General features: G+C 39.9%; 1 protein-coding gene across 13 annotated transcripts in view; it reads left to right on the top strand.

Annotated features, from left to right (window-relative positions):
- The window catches only part of LOC148161802 (putative phospholipid-transporting ATPase IIB), a 78,371-nt gene extending 57,809 nt beyond the window's left edge, over positions 1–20,562 (top strand). For 8 of the 13 annotated variants that reach the window (XM_088020557.1, XM_088020556.1, XM_088020555.1 and 5 more), the window contains 2 exons: positions 11,299–11,552; positions 12,163–17,700. The gene's annotated coding sequence lies outside the window, so the exon portion shown is untranslated. Of the gene's footprint in view, positions 1–11,298; positions 11,553–12,162; positions 17,701–18,706 lie in introns of those variants that run through there. The other 5 variants (XM_088020561.1, XM_088020559.1, XM_088020554.1 and 2 more) reach the window with 2 other exon arrangements.
- The last annotated feature ends 1,830 nt before the right edge of the window (positions 20,563–22,392 follow it).

Here is a 22,392-nt window from a genome sequence, read left to right as displayed (position 1 = left end):
CTTTTTTTTCTCTCTGTTTTTAAAGCTCTAGAACAGCTTTGAAAAAACATTCTTGTTTGAGAAGTTGTATTAGGGCCTCTTCCAAGAATAGTTGGAGCCCATGCTGCCATCTGGTGCCATGTACCCAGCCTGAGCCCCATCGTGGAGATGTTTGGTACAAGAAGGTCTTTTTCCTCAAGACTAAAGTGGGCTTTATCTTGCTACAGTAATCTGTATACAGAGAATGTTTTGGGGTATGTTTGATTTTACAAAATGGGACTAAATTGAACAAACTGATTTTGGAGCTCATTTCTATAGCATTCAGTTGTCTGGACACTGTAAGTTACTAGCTTTTGATCCATGCTTAGATTTTCAGGTGGTGTCTGTGTTGTGCTGTTATTATAAAGTGCTGTGTGAGCACCCTTCTACATCCATCTCTGCCTGTTTCTGTAGGATAAATGCTGACATGAGAGATGATTGAGCCATATGTGAGTCAAACACCAGTGTTGATTACCTCACAGTTTCTGTGGTCAGGAATTGGGGTATAGATTGGTGTGGGTCCTTCTCGGGGCTGTAGTCAGCCAAGTGGCCGTCACCTCCAGCTCACTCGAGGCTTGTTGGCAGGTTCAGCGCCTCAGTTCCATGAGATTTTGGCTGGAGGCCTCCCTCATTCCTGTCCACAGTGGGGGGGGTGGGGGGGGCCCTCCACAGGGCAGCTCACAGTGGCCTGCCTGGAGAAGGTGGGAGTGCCAGCAGTGTGGACTCGGGGCTGGGACCTGCTGTCAGCAGTGACTTCCATCACCTCTTGTTTCCCTTATAAGAGACGGTATAGTGTTGATGGTGGGATTTGAAGAGCAGATAGTCTCTCGTTGTGATTCAGGGAATGCTGTTTGGCCTTCTCATTTCCTTTGCTCTCCTGTTTATGCGCATTCTCCTTCCCTTTGCAGCCTAGGTTGGTGGAGTGGTGCACCCTTTGGTGCTCACATTTTTACTGAGTCACACGTGAGCCCATCTTGGCCACGTTGTAAGAGCTCATCTCTTCAGTTCTATAGATGGATGTGAAAGACAGACATCTAGATCTGTGTCTGGGCCTTCCCCTTGAGCTTCTCTCTGGCCCCCAGGTTGCTCTCCACCTGTGAGAGATGGATGAGTGACGTGGGCCTTTGTAGACGTCCAGGGAAACGTTTTACTTGAATGCGGTGGTAGCTGTACGTCTTTCTTTCTGTTTGTCACTTCAGTGCTCCCTGGGCAGCACGGTGTGGGTAGTCCTCCCGCACTAGATCCATATTGTATATGAGCATGTGTACGGTCCCTACCTGACCCTGATGTTTACAGATTTGGTAGCAGCAGGACTTCTAAAATATTTTCACTAGCCTTTAGGAAATGTTGTTGTACGCTAAAAAATAGGGGTGGCCTCTGTACCTGACTTAGTTTTTTTATATTTCCAGTTTTACACTCATATTGAAAAATTTGAGATATAATTTCTAGTAATTACTATGAAATGATAAATTTTTAGTGGATTTATATTTGTTAAACCAATTTTGTGATTTTTGTAGTGATAAAAGTTACTGGTTGACTTAACCATCATAAAGAAATAGTAACAATATGGTTGCAAATGGCTTTGTCCTTTTATTTTTTATTTAAGGATCCTAGCAGTACTTATCACTAACCAGAAAAGTAATTTCTCTGTTATTTAACCATACTGCTACTCAGGAATTAATGCTTGGATATTTCCATTGTGGATTTTACATTTGAGGGTAGCCCTTTTAATTCTGTATCTGAATGTGAAATTAAACTTAGTGTATTGATAGTCATTGTGTGGGTGTTTGAAGTGTGTTCACCAAACCTGGACCAGGTTTGCGGGTATAGGGAGTGTTGTACAGCTCACAGGAGAGCAGCAGCCTGGACAATGGGAGAGAGTAGAATGTGGGCTTTCATGTTAGATGAGTCCGGGTATAAACTCCTCGTTTTCCAGCCTCAAACTCTCCGTAGGAGAAGCAGCTCGTTGACATGCACTTAGAAAGTGGTAGGCTAGAACTCTGCAGAGTCAAGGTTAGATCATGCTTGCAGGGCGAAGAAGGAAAACCCGAAGAAGATTGTTTCCTGGCTTAAGAAGGCACCCTCCTAAGAAGTACCTAAAATTGTAGACGAATCTGTCGACTTCAATATTACTACTTGAGGAATGTGTCAAGGAGGGTAACTGTTTGGAACAGGAGACTTAAAAGTTGAAGGTTGTCCAGGTCCTAACATCGGCTCTGAAGTCCAGGTGTTTGAGAAGGATCCAGAGGGACACAAGCAGAGCAGGACTGAAGGTGACACTTGAGGGGTCCTCCTTCGTTACTCAGCCTAAACATCTTTTTTAACAGGTAAATTTGAAAGACAGTTTCTTTATCCTGTTTTTTTGAGGGAATGCAATTTAATAAATATTTTAAACAATTTAATAAGTATTAGCATGTATATTTTAGTACCCAGAACAAACACTACAAAAAATATGCATAGAGATACAGTCTGAGATCCTAAGATGGACTCCCGAAAAGGGTTCAGGTAACACACAAGAAAGCAGGAAATTTGAAACCGAAGAATGAATACCAGAGGAAACCAATAGAAAACAAATAATAAAATGCAGACTTATACTCTAATGTGTCAGTAATTACTTTTATTATGAGCAGTCTGAATATACCAATCCTGAGATAGAGTGGATAAAGAAGTGAGACCCAGCTGTGTGCCATTCACGAGGAATTTAAATCCAATGACACAGGTAGGATGAAAGAAAGTAACAGGATGGGAAAGATAAACCACAAAAAATTGATCAGAAGTAGGAGGGCCTATATTAATATCCAGTGAAATAGAGCTCAGAGTAAAGAAAATGACTGGAGATAAAGAAGGACATCACATAATGATATCAGGGTTACCCATCAGGAAGAAGAAAATAATCCTCAATTTGCACTCACCAGATAACGGAATCAGAAAAGTCATGAATCAAAAACTGTTGGAGCTGAACAAAAGAAATAGACAAATCCACAGTTATGAGTGAGAACTTCAGCGCCACTCTCTGAGCCTTGGATAGAAGTGCTGGGCAGGAAATCAGCAGTGACAGAAGATCCTCACTGAATCCGCCAGTCAGATCTAACTGACGTATACAGATCACTCTACCAAACAGGAGGAGAGCACATATTTATTTCAGGTGTCCATAGAACATGTACCAAGATAAAGCATTTCCATAAAACCTCAAAAAACTGGAAAAGAATTTGAAATCATACAGCGGTTGTTTCATCACAGTAGAATCAAAGTAGAAACTAGAAACAGCGCAACAGGAGAACTCTAAAATATGTGAAAAGTAAACAGTGCGCTCTAGTTATGAGATAAGTATCTCGGAAACAAAATATATATACCTGCATGAAAATGAAAAGACAACAAAGTACACGGAATGCATGTACAGCAGTGCTGAGAGGGAATTTCATAGCAGTCAGTGCCGACTTAAGATCTCAAATTAATAATCCAAGTTCCTCGCTTGGGAAACTAGAAGAAGAAGAGCAGAATTAAACCAATGCATGCAGAAGAAAGGAAATAAATATCAGAGCAGATCAGTGAAACAGAGAATAGGAAGACAAGATAGTAAATCAGTGAAAGCAAAAGTATTCACCAATCTCAGGGATGACAGAGGGGACATTACCGCTGGTCCCGAGCCATTGAAAGGGTCATTGCGGAATACGCCACCGACAGCTGTACCCCAGCTTAGATGAGATGGACCGATTCTTCCCAAACCACAGACTATCCGAACTCGGTCAGAATTAAACAGATCGTATGAATGGTTCTACAAACCGTAAGGAAATGGAGTTAACAATTTAAAATCTCCAGGAAGGAAATATCTAGGGCCAGATGTTTTCAATGAAGAATTCCTTGAGACTCTTAAAGAAGACTAGTGTCATTTTTACACAGTAGTTTCCAGAATATAGTTGAGGATGGAACACTGCCCAGGCTCGTGTTAGGAGTCCAGTTACTATCCTCCTGTCAGCACAAGAGAAAGACAGCACAACAAGAGAAAACAAATATTCCCTGTGAATAGAGACACAAAAAAAATTCTTTAAGAAAATAATTGCGTGTTGATATCCGCAATATATATAGAAAATTCGACATCATGATGATGTGGAGGTTATTCCAGGTACTTAAGGCCCATTCCGACATTCTAAAATCACCCAGTGAAATCCACTCTATGAACAGGTTAAAAGAAAATTATATGATCATATCAACATGTGACTACATCCAACACCCATTCATGATAAAAACTATCCACAGTTTGGATTAGATGGTAATTACCTTAATTATATTTAAAGGGCATCTGTAAAAACATAGAGCCAACATCATACTTCACAGTGAAATTCTGAATGCCTCTCCTTTCAGACTGGGAGTAAGTCAGGGATGTTTGTTCTTAACCACTGTTATTTAACTGACATTTCTAGCTACATAGAATAAGGCAAGTAAAGGAAATTAAAGGAATTCAGATTGGAAAGGAAGAAATAAAAATGTCCCCATTTGCAGACGACATGATTGTGTATATAGACAATCCCAAGGAACTGATGAAAAACCTGGAACTAATGATAATGAATAGGTTCAGCGAAGTGGCCAATTATAAGATCACCACTCAAATACCAATCCCATTTCCAACATGTGGAAACTGAAATTAAAAATGAAGTACTCTTATAGGCAGTACTAATGAAAACAAAATCGTAGGTATGCTGAAAATAACTGTGTTCGTGAAAGTAATCAGACACTATAAAATTCCAGTTTTCCTAAAATTGAATATAGGTTTAATACAGTTCCCATTAAAATCTCAGCGAGGTTTTTTTTTTTTTTTAAGAGATTTTATTTATTTATTTGACAGAGAGAGACAGCGAGAGAGTGAACACAAGCAGGGGGAGTGGGAGAGGGAGAAGCAGGCTCCCCATGGAGCAGGGAGCCTGACACGGGGCTGGATCCCAGGACCCTGAGAGCATGACCTGAGCCGAAGGCAGATGCTTAACCACTGAGCCACCCAGGTGCCCCGAAGTTTTGTTTTTTGTTTTTACTTTTTTAGACACAATAAGCTTATTCTAAAACTAATTTGTCAAGGCTAAAATGGCAAAAACGGCCTTCATAAGGAGAATAGAGTGAGAAGGGTCACTTCCTGATGTTAAGGCATACTACCTAGCTTTATTTACCAACACAGTGTGTAAGAAGAAATAAAGATCAGTGGAATGGTGTGGAGAACCCAGAAATAGACACACCCAAAGGCTCAAGTGATTTTTTTAAGAAAAAAATTCCATTATGATAACATTAAAAAGAATAAAATACTTATAAATGAAATAATTGTTAAGAATAAGCAACAAAAGTGCAACACTTGTACTTTGAAAAGTACAAAGCAGTGTCAAAATATACTAAAGGAGACCTAGGTAAATGGAAAGACATCCTAGATATCATGGATTAGAAGTATTAATATTGTTAAAATGGCAGTACTCCCCAAATTGATCTACATATTCTGTGCCATCCCTCTCAACATCCCTGCTGACTTTTTTGCAGAAATTGACAAGCTGATTTTAAAATTATATGGAAACAGAAGGGACCCAGAATAGTGAAAAACAGTTTTGAAAAAGATGAATAAAATTTTAGTATTCACACTTTTCCATTCCAAAACTTTATTCAACGTTAGAATAATGTAGACAGCATAGAACTCGCAAAAATTCAGAATTGAAAGTTCAGAAACAAAGCCTTAAATTTGTGGTTAATTGCTTTTCAACATGGGTGCCTAGAAAACTCCATGGGGTAGAGGGGTATATTTAGGTGAGTGCTCTTTTTTTTTTTTTGGACCTGGTACTGTTGGTGAGATTCTCCCATTTTGTTGTGGGTAGCCGTAATTCATTCATTTTGTTGTTACGTAGTATGTCTTTTATCCATTCTACTGTTGCTGGATATTTGGGTAGCTTATTAGTCTTGCCTATTAGAAATGATAATTCCATGTCATACTTGACTCAGTTGGTGGGGAAACTTGGAGTTGGGGTTACTTGGAGTTAGAAGTGGGAAACGGAAGGAAAGAAGGAAGAAGATAGGTGTGTCTCTGTATTGACTCCCCAAGGCTTAACAGAGCCTGGGATTACAAGCTTTTCTGAAAGGCAGGGGCTCCCTCGTGGGAATATCCTGCAAGTATTTCCTGCTGGTTTTTATAGTCACATAAATAAAATGCACCCATTTTAAATATATGGTTTGATTTGTTTACACAAGTGTAATCATCACCACAGTCAAGATACAGGATATTTTCATCATCCCCCGAAATTTCCTCAAGGCTTTTATTGTCTCACCCCAAGTCCCGGGGGCGACCACTGATCTCCTCTCAGTCGATGTGGATTATTGTCTGTTCTTGTATTTCATATAAGTGGAATCCCACATTAAACACTGTCTTTTCATCTCACTTCTTTTGCTAAACAATGTTTTGTTTATTAAACAAATATTTTTCATATTTATTCCTGCTTGTTTGTAGCAGAAGTTCATTCCTCTCTACTGCTGAGTAGAGTTTCACTGTACGAATACACCACAGTTTGTTTATCCATTCACCTGTTGATGGATATTTGGATTGTTTTCAGGTTTTGGATGTTATGAATAAAGCTGCTATGGACATGTGTGTACAAGTCTTTGTGTGGACATATGCTTTCATTTCTCTTGGGTAAATATTTAGGGGGGGATTTCTGAATCTTACAGTAAAGTGAAAATATAAGAAATTGCCAAACTATTTTCCAAAGTGGCTGTACCATTATGCAGCCCCATCAGCACTGTATGTGAGTTCCAGTTACTTCACATCCTTACCAGCACTCAATATTGTCTGTCTTTAATGTTAGCCATTCTAGTGTGTGTATAGTGACATATCACTGTGATTTTAATTTGCATTTTCCTGACTAATGTTCATTCATCTATTTATGTGCTTAATGACCATTCATATATGTTCTTTTACGAAACGTCATTCAAATCCTTTGCTCATTTTTAAATTGGGTTGATTCCTATGTTGACTTCAACTCTCAACTAAGGGTGACAGCACTTCTGACCAATTTGATTTAGAGCTGGTAATTTGAGGCTTTCTAATGGCACTGCCAGACTCAAAATTACTAGCCAGGGTTCAAGTGAAAAGGTCAAAAATATATGGAATGCATAAATCAGATCGCCATCACTCTCCTGCTTAAAACCTGCCAATGGCTTCCCTCGATTATTAGAATAAAATCCAAACTCTTTACCTTGGCCTCCAAAGTCCATGTGATATGACCTCTGCCTCCCTCTCCAATCTCATCTCTTGCCATTTTCCCCTCGCCCACCATGCTCCTGATACTTTGATCTTTTCATCCCTCAAACACACCACATTCTTGACTCTGTCCCCTCTGTCCAGGATCATATTCCCATAGAGTTCTGTATGTTGCCTCCTTCCATTCAGGTTTCAACCTCAATGTGAGGACTTCCCTGCCTAATCCTGATAAACAGCACCTCTCAGTCTCTCTCTATCTAGCTCTTGCCACTGTCTGTTCTTATCTGTATTTTATATGTGTTTCTCCCCTACTAGAACTCATGCTTCACGAGTACAGGTACTTTGTCTTGGTCATTGATGCATCTCTGGCACATATAAACAGTGTCAGGAACATAGTACCAGCTAATTAACTGTTTTTTGGAAGGAAGGGAAGGAAGACAGAGAGGGATAGAGGGAATGAGAAGAGAGGAAAAGAAAGCTGGTTTTCACAAAAATACAAGATAAGACCACTCCCATTCAGACTCTCTATATGGAAAGTGCTTCATTCAGGGCTTCGCACAAAGCCTGCTTCTCTTTTCCCTCAGCCGTTTGTCCCTACAAAAGTCCCAGCCTCTAGGATCTGAACGGCCTTTGTCAGAGCCAGAGAGGGCCCTCCTTGAAGAATGCACCGAACGTATTCAATTCGAAAGCATCATCATCTCCCCAGGCGCCCCAGTCATAAGCAGGATTCATAAGATGAGGTAGGCAAGAGAAAAGGGGTAGCTTTGGGGCACAGTGTTTGGCCAGGAGTGGGGAAAAAGGACATTTCAGGGCGCCTGGGTGGCTCAGTTGGTTGAGCGACTGCCTTCGGCTCAGGTCATGATCCTGGAGTCCCGGGATCGAGTCCCGCATCGGGCTCCCTGCTCAGCAGGGAGTCTGCTTCTCCCTCTGACCCTCCCCCCATCTCATGTGCTTTCTCTCTCATTCTGTCTGTCTCTCAAATAAATAAAATCTTAAAAAAAAAAAAAAGAAGAAAAAGGACATTTCAGAGATTCTTTCATTCTTTCACCTGAGCCGAATGCAGATGCTTAACCTTAACGACTGAGCCACCCAGGCGCCCCTCTGTGTATTTTAAAGATGAGATTAACATTTAAAATCAGTAGCCTGGGGCGCCTGGGTGGCTCAGTGGTTAAGCGTCTGCCTTCAGCTCAGGTCATGATCCCAGGGCTCAGGTCATGATCCCAGGGTCCTAGGATCGAGCCCCCCATCCCGCTCCCTACCGGGCGGGAAGCCTGCTTCTCCCTCTCCCACTCCCCCTGCTTGTTTCTCTCTCATGCTGTGTCTCTCTCTGTCAAATAAATAAATAAAATCTTTTAAAAAAATTTAAAAAAATTTAAAAAAAATTAAATATCTTCACAGAAACATCTAGAATAATGTTTGACCAAATATCTGGGTACTGTGGCCTAGCCAAATATGATAAACCGAAGGGTCAATTCATGAGTGATAAGAAAGGGTGCTAACATTTCCCGAGCACTGACTATTATGTGCCAAATCCTTTGCAGACATTAGTTCACATATTAAACCATTGGTAGATTATATATATTATCTGCTTTTACAGATCAAGAAGATAGAGCCTAGAGAAGTTGAATAACTTGTCTGAGATCATGCAATAAGATTCTAACCCATGTCAGTGTGGCAGTAAAGCCCTTGGCAACTTGGGCAAGAGAGTATTCCAGGTGTGCAAGAAAGGTAGCGGGTGGAGGGGAAGATTGGCTGGGTGACTTAAAAGTTCTTCCTCTGAAGTCAGGGAACTTGTTTTTTTTTTCCTAACTCATGATGTCATAATCTATCATTTTTCACTGAGAGATTTTTTTCTGTGTGAATATCTTTCTTAAGAATGGAAGTCTAGAGTCTAGATGTTCATGATTAAGCATGTAAACCTACATGCATGATAAATAAAAATAATATTTAAATGCTCTTCCAAAATGTTTATCCCTGTGTTCTTTCTAGTTTAGTATTTATGTCTGAAGTTATTGTTTTCTTTTAGTTTCTAGTTCTTTCTCTCTTTTAAAAACCACTTTATTGAGGTATGATTGACATAGAAAAATTTGTATATATTTAATTGACACAACTTGAATATGGAGGTAAATATACATTTGTGAAACCATTGCCACAATCTATGCCATAAATATATCCACTGCCTCCCAAAGTTTCCTCCTGCCCTATTTATTTACTTATTTTTTTTATTTTTACTGCTTTGTGATAAGAACGCTTAACATCAGATCTCTTAACAAATTTTTAAGTATAAAATACAGTATTATTATGTATAGACAGTCTGTTTTACAGTAAATCTCTCTGACTTATTCATCTTGAAAAAATGAAACTTCATAGCTTTTGACTAATACCTCCCTGTTTCTCCCCGCCCCCAGCTGTGGCAACCACCATTTTACTCTCTAAACTAAACCATTTTACTCTCTAAACCATTTTACTCTCTAAACTCCTATGAGTTTAACTATTTTAGATTCCTCATTTCAGTGGTACCATGTAGCAATTTTCCTTCCATGTCTGGCTTATTTCACTTACCTTATATCCTCCAGGTTCATTCATGTTGTCACCAATGGCAGGATTTCCTTCTTTTTTAAGGCTGAAGAATATTCCATTGCATTTATATATTACATCTTCTTTATTCATTCATCTTGTGATGAACAGTTAGGTTGCTTCCATGTCCTGGCTATTGTAAATAATGCTGCAATAAATTTGAGAGTGAAGATAGCAATTCAAGACCCTGATTTCAATTCCTTTGGATAGATAAAGCAGGATTGCTGGGTCATATGGTATTTCTTCTTCTAATTCTTTCTGAGTCCTATCACTTCATTTCTCTGTTTTTCTAATTCTGATTTTTTTCGGGGGGGAGTGGGTCATGTCTTGTATTTTCTTCATGTCTTCTAGCTCACATTAAAATAGGAGTACAGTTTTCATCTGTCCTATTGGCTTGTCTTTCTGGAATGGTATAATTATCTCTAACAGTGATTTTTTTTCTTACAGTTTTATGTAGGATTTTACCTCAATAATTTCTGTGGCTTATTTATCACATGAAATTTGTTTTCCTAAACTTTTATATGGAGGGGCGCCTTGGTGGCTCAGTCGGTTAGGTGTCTGGCTTCAGCTCAGGTCATGATCCCTGAATCGGGGTCCTGGAATCGAGCCCCGCATCATGCTCCCTGCCCAGCAGGGAGCCTGCTTCTCCCTCTCCCTCTGCCTCTTGCCCCCTGAGCATGCTCTGTCTCTCTCTCTCTCAAATAAGTAAATAAAATCTTTTTTTTTTTTTTCAAAGATTCTATCTATTTGAGAGAGAGAGACACAGCAAGAGAGGCAACACAAGCAGGGGGAGTGGGAGAGGGAGAAGCAGGCCCCCTGCTGAACAGGGAGCCCGATGCGGGGCTCGATCCCAGGACACCGGGACCATGACCCGAGCCGAAGGGAGACGCACAATGACTAAGCCACCCAGGCGCCCTAAATAAATAAAATCTTAAAAAAAAAAAAAAAAACTTTTATATGGAGGCCTAATTCGGGGCAGCTTTCTTTATAGAGCTCCCTCTTCTGTTGCTTTCTTGGTGTTCAAAAATATAGCAGCTTAACTTCTTATATTCCCCAGGTCTGTCCCCATCTCCCACCTTTACCTACACCTGCTCTTCCCCTCACCTGTTATCCCTGTCATACTCATCTGGGACACTAAGAAGGGAATCCTGGATGGTCAGTTTTGAAAATTCACAAGGGCTAGATTTCTTCATCTTCTTCAGGCCTTACCACTGTCCCCTTGCACTAACCCATTATCAGACTTGGCAAAACCTCTCCCAGAGGGGATATATCATTTTCAGGGATTGCAACCTAGCCCATCAGGCTTTTTAGGAAATACTTAGAGGCGACTTTAGAGATCTGCTCTTCTCAGGTCAAACATTGCATTGTTTCCCTCTGCTTTCCCCCAGTGAAGATGCAGGTCCCATGCAGGTATCATGATAGTTACTGGTTTTTCCTGCTTGCTAGTATTTTACAGTTCACAGGAATGCCTTATGTCTCAGGTTGGGGATTGCCAGAAGCATCCATTATGATGGAGTTTAGAGGGCAGAGTGCTTCTTAGGAAACAACACAGATGAAAGGAATGATGGGGCAGAAGGACTTGCAGAACTTCAGTGCATGCTGGCAATGCCTCCAGCAACCCAGCAGAGGTCTGGAGAAAGTATTGCCTGTCACAACTGTCCCACCGTGGATGCAAACGGCGCCAAGTGTATACTTCCTCTTGTTCAGCTCTTGGAAGTGGCCTGCCCCGGGAAAGGTATGATTGCAGGCAAGGTGGCTCTCTGCAGCTGAGGCAGATCCTGAAATCGCTGAGAGCTCCTCGGAGCTGGGCAGCCAGTCTTTCCTTCAGGGGCACATGTCCTTGTCTCCCACCCATGGTCACCTCGTTTTGTTGTAAATATTGTCGGCTGCAATTTTACTTGGGATTGCATTGAATCTATAGATGAATTTAGGAGGACTATGTCTTTACAATATTGAGCTTTACAGTCCATGAGAATGATACATCTCTCGTTTAGTTATATAGTTTTGTGGTTTTTATAAAGTTTTATAGTTTCCTGTATAAAAGTCTTGCATATCTTTTATTAGATCTTCCTCCTAGTTATTTAATGTTTTCAGTGATATTGTAATATTATTTTTAAAATTTTATTTTCTAATTGTTTGTTGCATCTTGAATTTTATATACTGATCTTATATCTAGTGACCTTCCGAAATTCACTCATTAATTCTAATAGTGTTTCTGCAGATTTGTTTGATTGTCTAGACATGTAATCATGACATTTACAATTCATGAAAGATGTATTTGTTTGTTCATTTGTTTCAAATTTTTATATATTTTATTTCTTTTGTTTGCCTTTTTCTGTGCCTAGGATTTCCAGGAAATGTTGAACAGAAGTGATGATGGCAGGCATCTGTCTCATTCCTGGGATCGGAGGGAAAGTTTTCAGTATCTCACCATTAACTATGATTTTACTGTAGGTTTTTTTGAAGACACATATTTACAGATTAAAGAAGCTTTCTCTATTCCTAAGTTTTTAAATAACAAATGTAAGTACTGAATTTTACCAACTGTGTGTTCATCTTCTGAGAAAATCATATTATTTTTCCCCTTTATTCTGTTAATGTGTTGAGTTACATTGATTGACATTTTTAATATTAAAGAACCTTGCATGCCTACCTAGAATAGAACTTGATTATGATATATTACCTTTTTTAATAAATTGATATTCTATTTGCAAATATTTTGTTTAGAACTTTTGTATCTATATTCAATTCTTCTGTCACTCCCCAGACAATATTAGGTCCTTAGAATATTTCAACTCCATTTACATCACCATCGCCTTTTTAAACTCTTATTTTCATGCCTTTTAATTGTGCATATATTTAAAACCCAATAACATCATTATTATGGTTTTTTTATACAATTTTTCCATTATCCATTATATCTTTCTACCTATTTACCTCTTCTGTGGTTCTTCATTTATTCCTGTATTTCTCTATTTCCTTCTGGGATCATTTTGCTTTTGCCTAAAGACCTTCCTTTAGTAGCTTTTTTTTTTTTTAGTGCAAATCTGTTTGTGAATAATCCTCTCAGTTTTTACCTGAAAATACCTTCATTTCACCTTCTTTCTGAAGGATATTTTTGCTAGGTATACAAGTTATTCTCTTTCAACTCTGAAAATTCTGAAAGCTACCTAATAATGTTAGCTAATGTAGCATAAGACAGCTTATTAAAGTGTTTTTTTTTTTCTTTATGTCTGCAACTAGGAGCGTTCATGACTGCAAGGTTGCAATGACTAGTCAGGTGTCCTATTGAATAATAATGATGAATCTTAATTATACTTTTATCATATACTAATTTCTTACTCATATTTAACACTGCCTCTGGATTATATATTACATTTTACCAATTACTCTGTCTATTCTTGGTACATAAGAAAACTGCTTAAATTATTTTATTTGTAATACATTAAATATTTAATAATGAAATTCTCTCTTCACTCTTTTTCTTTTTTAAAATTTTACTGATATATTCCCATCCATTTATTCTTCTGGGTAATCTTAAGAACTGTTTTATAAAGCTCCTACATAAGTGTCATTAGGATTTTCATTTGAGAGCAACATATTTATAAATTAATTTACAGTACATTTACAATATTCTCTTTAGCAACAGGACAGCTTCATTATGGAAGTCTCATGTTTCTGAGATTTGTGTGTGTGGGTATCCTGTACATTGCACCATAGTTTTGTTAATAAGTATAGAAGCATTTGTTGATATTATGGATGAAATATTTTTCTACAGTATTTGCTGACTGGCTGTTATACAGGAAAGTCACTGTGCAGAGCTTTTTAATTAGTTATAATCATTTTTCCTTAATCCTTTTGGTTTTCAAGGTAGACAATCATATAATCGGAAAATAAAGATAATTTTCTCTTTTATTTTCCAGTAGTCATGCTTACTTTCATAACTTAAAGGAAAATATTAAATAAGAGCTACAACTTAAAGGAAACTTAAAGAAAAATATTAGCCAACCAAATTACAGTTTTAAGGAAAATATTAAATAAGAGTTGTGAGATATGGGCATATTCATACAATGCAATATTATTCGGCCATAAAGGGTGATGAAGTACTGATACATACTAGACATGGGTGAACACTGAAAATACTCTAAGCAAAAGAAGCCAGTTACAAAAGACCAAGTATTATACGACTACATTTATATGAAAATCCAGAATAGGTAAATCTGAAGAGACAGAAAATAGATTAATTGTTTAGGGCTGGATGGAGGAAACATGTGGAGACAGGGGAGGGGGCAAAGGGGGTGATAAGCCAAAGAGCACAGGATTTCTCTCTGAGGTGATAAAAATTGCCAAAAATTGACTGTGCTGTTGGTTGCATGTATCTATGAATATACTAAAAAATCACTGAATTGTACACCTAAAATGGATGATGATATATATGTATATCATCATATATATATGCATATATACATATATATATATTTTAAAGGAGTTGTGATACCTTGCCTCTTTGTCTTGTCCCTGACAATAAAGGAAAATATTCCAGGCTACTATTTCCGTTTTGTATGATTTTGGTTACCAAGTTTGTACTTTGATATATATAGTAGGAGGGCTGGAATACCAAAGACCGCATTTCGCAGGTATTGTCACCAGCTGACTTTTGATCTTTCTGCTGGTGGGAGACCAGAAGACGAGGATGGAACCCTCTTCCTACTTCCAGTCTCTGATGGCATATCTGGTGGCAGCACAGCAAGGACAGTGGCAACACCACCACCAACAGTGACCGTGGCAATGGCCAACAGTGGTTGGGGGGTGCAGGCTCCTGAGTCCTGCGTAGCAGCTGACCAAAAAGCAGGAGCCTCTGTGGCATCATTCCCTTAACTGCTGGAAAACATCGTCCCTCAAGCCCGAGGATACTGGTCATTCACTGCGGTTACTGTTTTTAGTGACCTTACCTTCCTCCCGTCCTTCCATTATGCTTGTAATCAATTCCCATATCAAATTACTTTTGTTTTACAAGTCTAGAGTGGTTTCTATTTTTTTTAAATGGACCCTAACTGATAGAGATAGTAAGGAAATGTTTTCCATTCAAATTTTAACAGTAGTTCTCATCAGAATGGATGTTGAATTATAGTGAATTTTTTTTTTATCTGTTAAGAGGATTATATTGCTTTTCTCTGTGGATATACTCATGAAATTAATTACATGAAGAGATTTCCTAATATTGAATCATTTCCACATCTTAGTGTGTTTCCCCAAGAGCAGAACCAGAGGCAGGTATGTTGGTACAGGTAGTCTACTTGAGAGGTGACCAGGAAACTGGAGTGAGGGAGTGGGGAGAATAAGACAGGGAAGGAGGTGAAGAAAATAAAGGATGCATTGATAAGCTCATGACTACTGAGGGCAACTAGTGTTCAATTTCTTTTAAGCTCCCTCAGAGGAATTGTGTATGATGCACCTTGTAATTCATCCTCATTGAGTTTTCATCCCAATGGCTGTGAGTTGTCTCTGAGGCATAAATTCCTGCACACCTCTGGGCTGCACCTGCCTGTAGACAGCTCAAGCCCCTAGGCTGGGAGATGCCCCAGGGGCAGAATAGCTGAGGATTCACTTTGGTGGAAGTCTGATGTGGGCGGGGCATCAACACATCCACAATACCTGTATTTCAGAATAAACCTTAGTCCCGCTTGTTTTTCTAATCTGATACTTCTGCATCAGGCTAGCTTTATACATGGTTTTCTTTGAGCATCAGTTATTATAAAACCCAATTGTGAAGGGTTGAAATATTTAAAATAGTGTTTCTTTCAGGAAAGTTTCCAGGAATTGCTTGTAAGACTCTTTGGATCCAGTGCTGCCCTGGAGGTAAGTCTCTGACGACCTTCAAGATGTGCCTTCCTTTGCTTCATTCTATTATTATTAATTTAAATTCAATTAATTAACATATAGTATATTATTTGTTTCAGAGGTAGAGTTCAGTGATTCATCAGTCTTCTATAATACCCAGTGCTCATTATAACACATACCCTCCCCAAGGTCCGTCACCCAGTTACACGATCCCTCCACCTCCTCTCCCCCCACAGCAACCCTCAGTTTGTTTCCTCTGATTCAGAGTCTCTTATGGTTTGTCTCCCTCTCTGATTTCATCTTGTTTCATTTTTTTTCTCTCTTCCCCTATGATCCTCTGCCTTTTTTCTTAAATTCCACATATCATTGAGATCATATGATAATTATCTCTCTGATTGACTTATTTCACTTAGCATAATACCCTCTAGTTCCATCCATGTCATTGCAAATGGTAAGATTTCCATTTTTTTTTTAAAGATTTTATTTATTTATTTGAGAGAGAGAGAATGAGAGAGAGCACGAGAGGGAAGAGGGTCAGAGGGAGAAGCAGACTCCCTGCTGAGCAAGGAGCCCGATGCGGGACTCGATCCAGGGACTCCAGGATCATGACCTGAGCCGAAGGCAGTCGTTCAACCAACTGAGCCACCCAGGCGCCCAAGATTTCCAATTTTGATGGCTGCATAATATTCCATTGTATTCACTGTATTCCATTCATCTGTCGATGGACATCTGGGCTCTTTCCACAGTTTGGCTATTGTGGGCATTGCTGCTATAAACATTGGGGTGCAGGTGCCCCTTTGGATCACTACATTTCTATCTTTGGCGTAAATACCTAGTAGTACAATTACTGGGTCGTAGGGTAGCTCTATTTTCAGCTTTTTGAGGAACTTCCATACTGTTCCCCCGAGTGGCTGCACCAGCTTGCATTCCCACCAACAGTGTAAGAGGGTTTCCCTTTCTCTGCATCATCGCCAACATCTGTCATTTCCTGACTTGTTAATTTTAACCATTCTCACTGGTGTGAGGTGGTCTCTCATTGTGGTTTTGATTTGTATTTCCGTGATGCCGAGCGATGTTGAGCACTTTTTCATGTGTCTGTTGGCCATTTGGATGTCTTCTTTGGAGAAATGTCTGTTCATGACTTCTGCCCATTCCTTGATCGAATTGTTCTTTGGGTGTTGAGTTTGGTAAGTTCTTTATAGATTTTGGATACTAACCCTTTACCTGATATGTCATTTGCAAATATCTTCTCCCATTCTGTCAGTTGTCTTTTGGTTTTGTTGACTGTTTCCTGTACTGTGCAAAAGCTTTTTATCCTGATGAAGTCCCAACAGTTCATTTTTGCCTTTGTTTCCCTTGCCTTTGAAGATGCATCTAGCAAGAACTTGCTGTGGCCAAGGTCAAAGAGGTTGCTGCCTGTGTTCTCCTCTAGGATTTTGATGGATTCCTGTCTCACCTTTAGGTCTTTCATCCATTTTGAGTCTATTTTTGTGTATTGTGTAAGAAAATGGTCCAGTTTCATTCTTCTGCGTGTGGCTATAATCAGCTATGGAATCAGGATATGATCCACTAGTTTTATATATGGAAACCAGCATGATCGGCCAAATAACCAGAGCTCTGCTTTTATAATTAATGTAAAAATGAAATCACAAAGCAAAATTTTTCATCAGGTTTGGGTATAGATAGATATATAAATGTAGATCATGGACATAGATATGGATTTTTAAATATGTTCATCTCTGTCAAGGAAAAGAATGTTGAAAAGTACCCAGAGATCTCACCCACCAAAAAGTCCACAGAGTACTGGATTTCTCAGTTCACAACATTCACTAAAAACAACTGAATTCTTTAACCTCAGCATTTCTGTTACAGTACATCAGGGCACGTAGAATATTCTCTATATAATAAATAGACAAATGTACCTGAGGAAAGAGGCAGCAAATGCTAAAGTGGAGGGGTCCCTAGGGCACAGTAAAAGATGTTTACATTTGAAGAAAGTTAATTTTTTTCTTGTCATGAAAAATAAATTATTTAAGATTTCACATGAGATGTTTTGACTTTCCCTTCTGTGCAAAACCATTTTTCTCAAATAATTTACCTAATAGACATGAAAAACTGCTATCAAGCCTTTTCTCCTCCAGTTGCAGCAGTGAGAAAATTATTTTACATCAGCTGCTGACAGCTAGTGTCCCTCTCAGAGGCATAATGAGAGAACTGTCAGGCATGATGAGTGTCCAGTACAGAAATATTTAATTAATGAGCTCTTATCTTGCCTCTAGGTAATTCTTCACAGTCCTAAGGATATATAAGGAGCACCCTCTGATCAGTCCAGGGAATTAAAAAAAAAAAAAAAAACAGTTGCTGCTGAAAGAATTTCAGTTTTCATCTTTTTAAGTCCAGGTTACCTATAAAATGTCATGAAAACAAGGGTTCAAGGACAGTAGAAAAACTGAGGCAGAGTGAGGATGACTACACACCCCAGGAAGTAGCAAACCTCCCGAGGAGGACACTGGACATCTTCATACCCCATTCTTGCAATTTAACAGATGCATATAATTTAAAGAAATTAAATAGTTGACCTTCTCACTGAGGTAACCCCCAATGTCAGTATCTGGGGTGTAGATGCGCAGGTTTGAGAGAACACGAATGCAACCCTCTGTCTGAGGCAGGGCAGTGGGGTAATGTCTGTTTGCCAGTGATCTGGAAACAGGCTAAGGAAGGCATCCTGAGGATCCACATTCTATCTGTAGACTGGAACCAAACCCTCTAGTTTTCAGCCTCCATGTCGCCTAGTGTCCCATATTCTAGACTCTCTCTGGTGTTATTTTTTTAAGTTTTGATTTGAATTTCAGTGTAGTTAATACACAGTGTCATATTAGTTTTAGGTGTACAATATAATGATTCAACACTTCCATGCATTACCGGGTGCTCATCACGTCAAGTGCCCTCCTTAATCCCCATCCCCTATTTCACCCATCCCCCACCTACCTCCTCTCTGGTGACCATCAGTTTGTTCTCTATAGTTAAACTCTGGTCTTATTTCTTTAGAAAGAAAAATCTTTCCTTCTTCTATGGGCTGTGTTTGAGGAGCTAGAATTGTGATCTGGCTGTGTGGAAAGTGAAGAGGAACCTGCTCTCTACAGAATGTCAAAGCAAGTCCCACACTTCTAGGTGGAGGCACCTAGAGATGAATAAGAAGCTATCACGGATGGGGATGGAGAAGCCAAAGCTAAAATCCTCCGCGGTTGTGTGGAGTTGTGAGGACAGAGCAGAATCCCCGGACTGCGGTCAGTGAAGCCGCGCCCACCCACGGAGATCCCCACCAAACGCAGAACACACGCCCTCCCCCTGCCCCTCCCTTCTGATTTCCTGCTTGCCTCCCGTCCGCAGAATCTTCTCTTTGATCCTCCCGTCCTTCCAATAACCTCATCATAAATACTTTGTATTTAAGTTCTTTTGTTTGGAAAAAAAAATTTTACGGGCTTAATTTAACATGCTTAAAATTTTATTTTATTTTTTTTTAAGATTTTATTTATTTATTTGACAGAGACAGCGAAAGCAGGAAAACAAGCAGGGGGAGTGGGAGAGGGAGAAGCAGGCTTCCCGCTGAGCAGGGAGCCTAATGTGGGACTCGATCCCAGGAGCCTGGGATCATGACCTGAGCTGAAGGCAGACGCTTAACGACTGAGCCACCCAGGCGCCCAACATGCTTAAAATTTTAAAGGAGTAGACTGCCGCAGGATCCTGACCTAGGATCTTCTATTTTAGAGCTTATATTTATATTAAGAAAAAGTCCAACAGAAAGCTACTGTGAGTTCATTTCCACATCACTTTGTGGAAGGAACTTTGGAATTTGATCCTTCAAGCAGCACTTCCATGTATTAGGAAACAGCAGCCCAGGATGTGTGAGGTCTACATGCGGTGTGTCCACGAGTTGGGAGGTGTGTTTAGGACTCACAGATCTCGGGTACTATTTCCACAGTCCCGGGTTTGGAAACCACTCATCCTCTGGACTAGAACAATGCCAGGCTGATCCAAAATGTTGCTTCCTTACATCGAGGCCTTTTTACTCTTCCTGGAGATTCTTACTCTCTGCACCTGAGCTTGGTTAGCGTTCACTTTGAGAGCAATGAATAGCACCTTATTCCTAGGAGGAGATTCTTCCCTTTGGTTTGTTGTACTAAATGCTGTTGACAAAAAGACTGGGGCTCAGGGCACCGGTTGGAGAAAGGTGAGGTAGAGGTTCAGGGTGGATTGCCAAAAAGGCATTAGACTAAAACCCAGATCCCTGAACATCTAATGCACAGCCCTTGCCTTTTAACTAAGTCAGCAGGGGCGCCTGGGTGTCTCAGTTGGTTGAGCGACTGCCTTCGGCTCAGGTCATGATCCTGGAGCTCCGGGATCGAGTTCTGCATTGGGATCCCTGCTCGGCGGGCAGTCTGCTTCTCCCTCTGACCCTGCCCCCTCTCATGCTCTCTTTCTCTCAAGTGGATAAATAAGATCTTTTTTTAAAAAAACTAAGCAAGCAAAGAAAGCATTGAAAGAGTGATTAGGCTAGGGCCTCTGGCTGGCTCAGTCAGTGGAGCCTATGACTCTTGATCTTGGAGTGATGAGTTCAGGTCCCACTTTGGGTATAGAGATTACTTTAAAGATTTATTTATTTAATTGACAGAGAGAGAGAGACAGCGTGAGAGGGAACACAAGCAGGGGGAGTGGGAAAGGGAGAAGCAGGCTTCCCGCGGAGCAGGGAGCCCGATGTGGGGCTCGATCCCAGGACCCTGGAATCATGACCGGAGCCGAAGGCAGACGCTTAACGACTGAGCCACCCAGACGCCCCAAGGGTGTAGAGATTACTTTAAAAAAGTGATGAGGCCTAAAGCAAATAAAGAAATTAAATTTCCCCATCACCATTGTTCTTTGTCCACCAATCCAAAGAATTTCTTCTATTCCTGGTGAAATTAACAGCACATTTACAGATAGGGTTCACCATGGTTGTAATAACTCTGTAAAAACTGACTCTTCTTGGGCTCCTTTTGGTAGGTTTTTACCATGTTTAATAAAACAAAATTGTAATATTTTTAACTTCACTTAACATTCTAAAAATCCTGAAGATTAAAGGCTTACATTTTTGTAATATTCATTTCCACTTAATACATTTAGAATAATATATTATTTTAAATGAAGGCTCTGTCTATTGGAATTAACTTTTAAGAAGTTCTGAAGATTATTCTAGAAGGCATAATGGTGGTCACCTGGCATGAAAACTGCACCCTGAGTAAAAACACTGGAGAATGGAAATTTTAAAGGTATAGGCAGTAAAAGAACATTGTATTTTTATAAACATGACTGAAGACCTCTTTTGAAAAATTATATGCTTAAAGAATTCAGTAGCAATACAAACCCAGGGATCTGGGTTTTAGTCTAATGCCTTTTTGGCAATCCACCCTGAACCTCTACCTCACCTTTCTCCAAGCAGTGCCCTGAGCCCCAGTCTTTTTGTCAACAGCATTTAGTACAACAAACCAAAGGGAAGAATCTCTTCCTAGGAATAAGGTGCTATTCATTGCTCTCAAAGTGAACACTAACCAAGCTCAGGTGCAGAGCATAAGATTCTCCAGGAAGAGTAAAAAGGCCTTGACGTAAGAAAGCAACATTGTGGAGCAGCCCGGCATTGTTCTAGTCCAGAGGATGGGTGGTCTCCATTTGTAGCAGGCGCAGGATCTGCAGTATTTTTGTATAGCTACTTTCATATCAAACCTAAATCACTTCTGAGCTAGAGCCCTTTTAATCACAAGCAACAGAAGCTGTTCAAATTAGCTTAATCCAAAGGGAAGTTTTTTTGGCTTGTGTGACTGAGATGTTCTAGGACAGAGCTGGTGTCCAGAATTCAAGGTATGTTAGCAGGTCTCTCTCTCTCTCTTTCTGTTTCTCCCCTTTTTTCTTCCCTTCAGCGTCTCTCAGTGAATTGGCCTCATTGCCTCCTCCTAAAGTCAGCTTTCTCCTAGGTGTTTGAGAGCTGGGGACAAGAGAAGAGTTAAGAACCTTATTTGGCCAAGTCCAGACCACACCGGGGAGGAGGCTAGCCACTCAGAGCCAGGCAGACAGAAGCAGTATCAGCAGCTGCTTAGAAATACAGAATCTCAAGCCCCACTCCAGACCTATCTAAGCACAATCCAGATTTTTATCAAGATCCCCAGGTGATCTGCATGCACATTAGTGTTAAAGAAACTTTTTCTCCTAGGAAAGATGCAGTGGGGGCTGATGTCATTATAGGAGTGGCGGGTAAAGATACCAAATGTGCACTCCAACACAACTCTGAAAATGCAACTTCCTCTTGTTTAGCCTTCAGTGGAAGAATGGATCATTGTTCTAAGTAAATTTTAAGACTCATTTAAAGAAACGTCTGTAGGTCTCCCTGCAGTTTCCTGTTTTTTATAGTTCCTCTTTCCCTTTACTCTTACTTTTCTAGAAATTATTTGCTATACCAGGATTTTTGTTAGGTAGGAGGAAATCAACACCATGAGTGTTCCTTTCTGTCTTTGACTCTAACTAAATTGCTCTACTCCCTGCCAACATATGTGCTTCCTTACTGCTGGAGGTAGCACAGCCTACAGGTTATCAGCATGGATCAGAAGCCCTACAGGCTGGTTTGAATCCCAGCTCTGCCCCTTACTCGCTGTGATACTCAACCTCTCCTAACTTTGGCTTCCTCATCTGTAAAACGGGACTCATCA

The sequence above is a fragment of the Eumetopias jubatus genome, unplaced genomic scaffold (assembly GCF_037043125.1).
Source record: "Eumetopias jubatus isolate StellerSeaLion01/CBP00866 unplaced genomic scaffold, mEumJub1_p1.0 scaffold_55, whole genome shotgun sequence".
NCBI lineage: Eukaryota > Metazoa > Chordata > Mammalia > Carnivora > Otariidae > Eumetopias > Eumetopias jubatus.
This window is presented reverse-complemented; position numbering and strand designations above follow the sequence as displayed.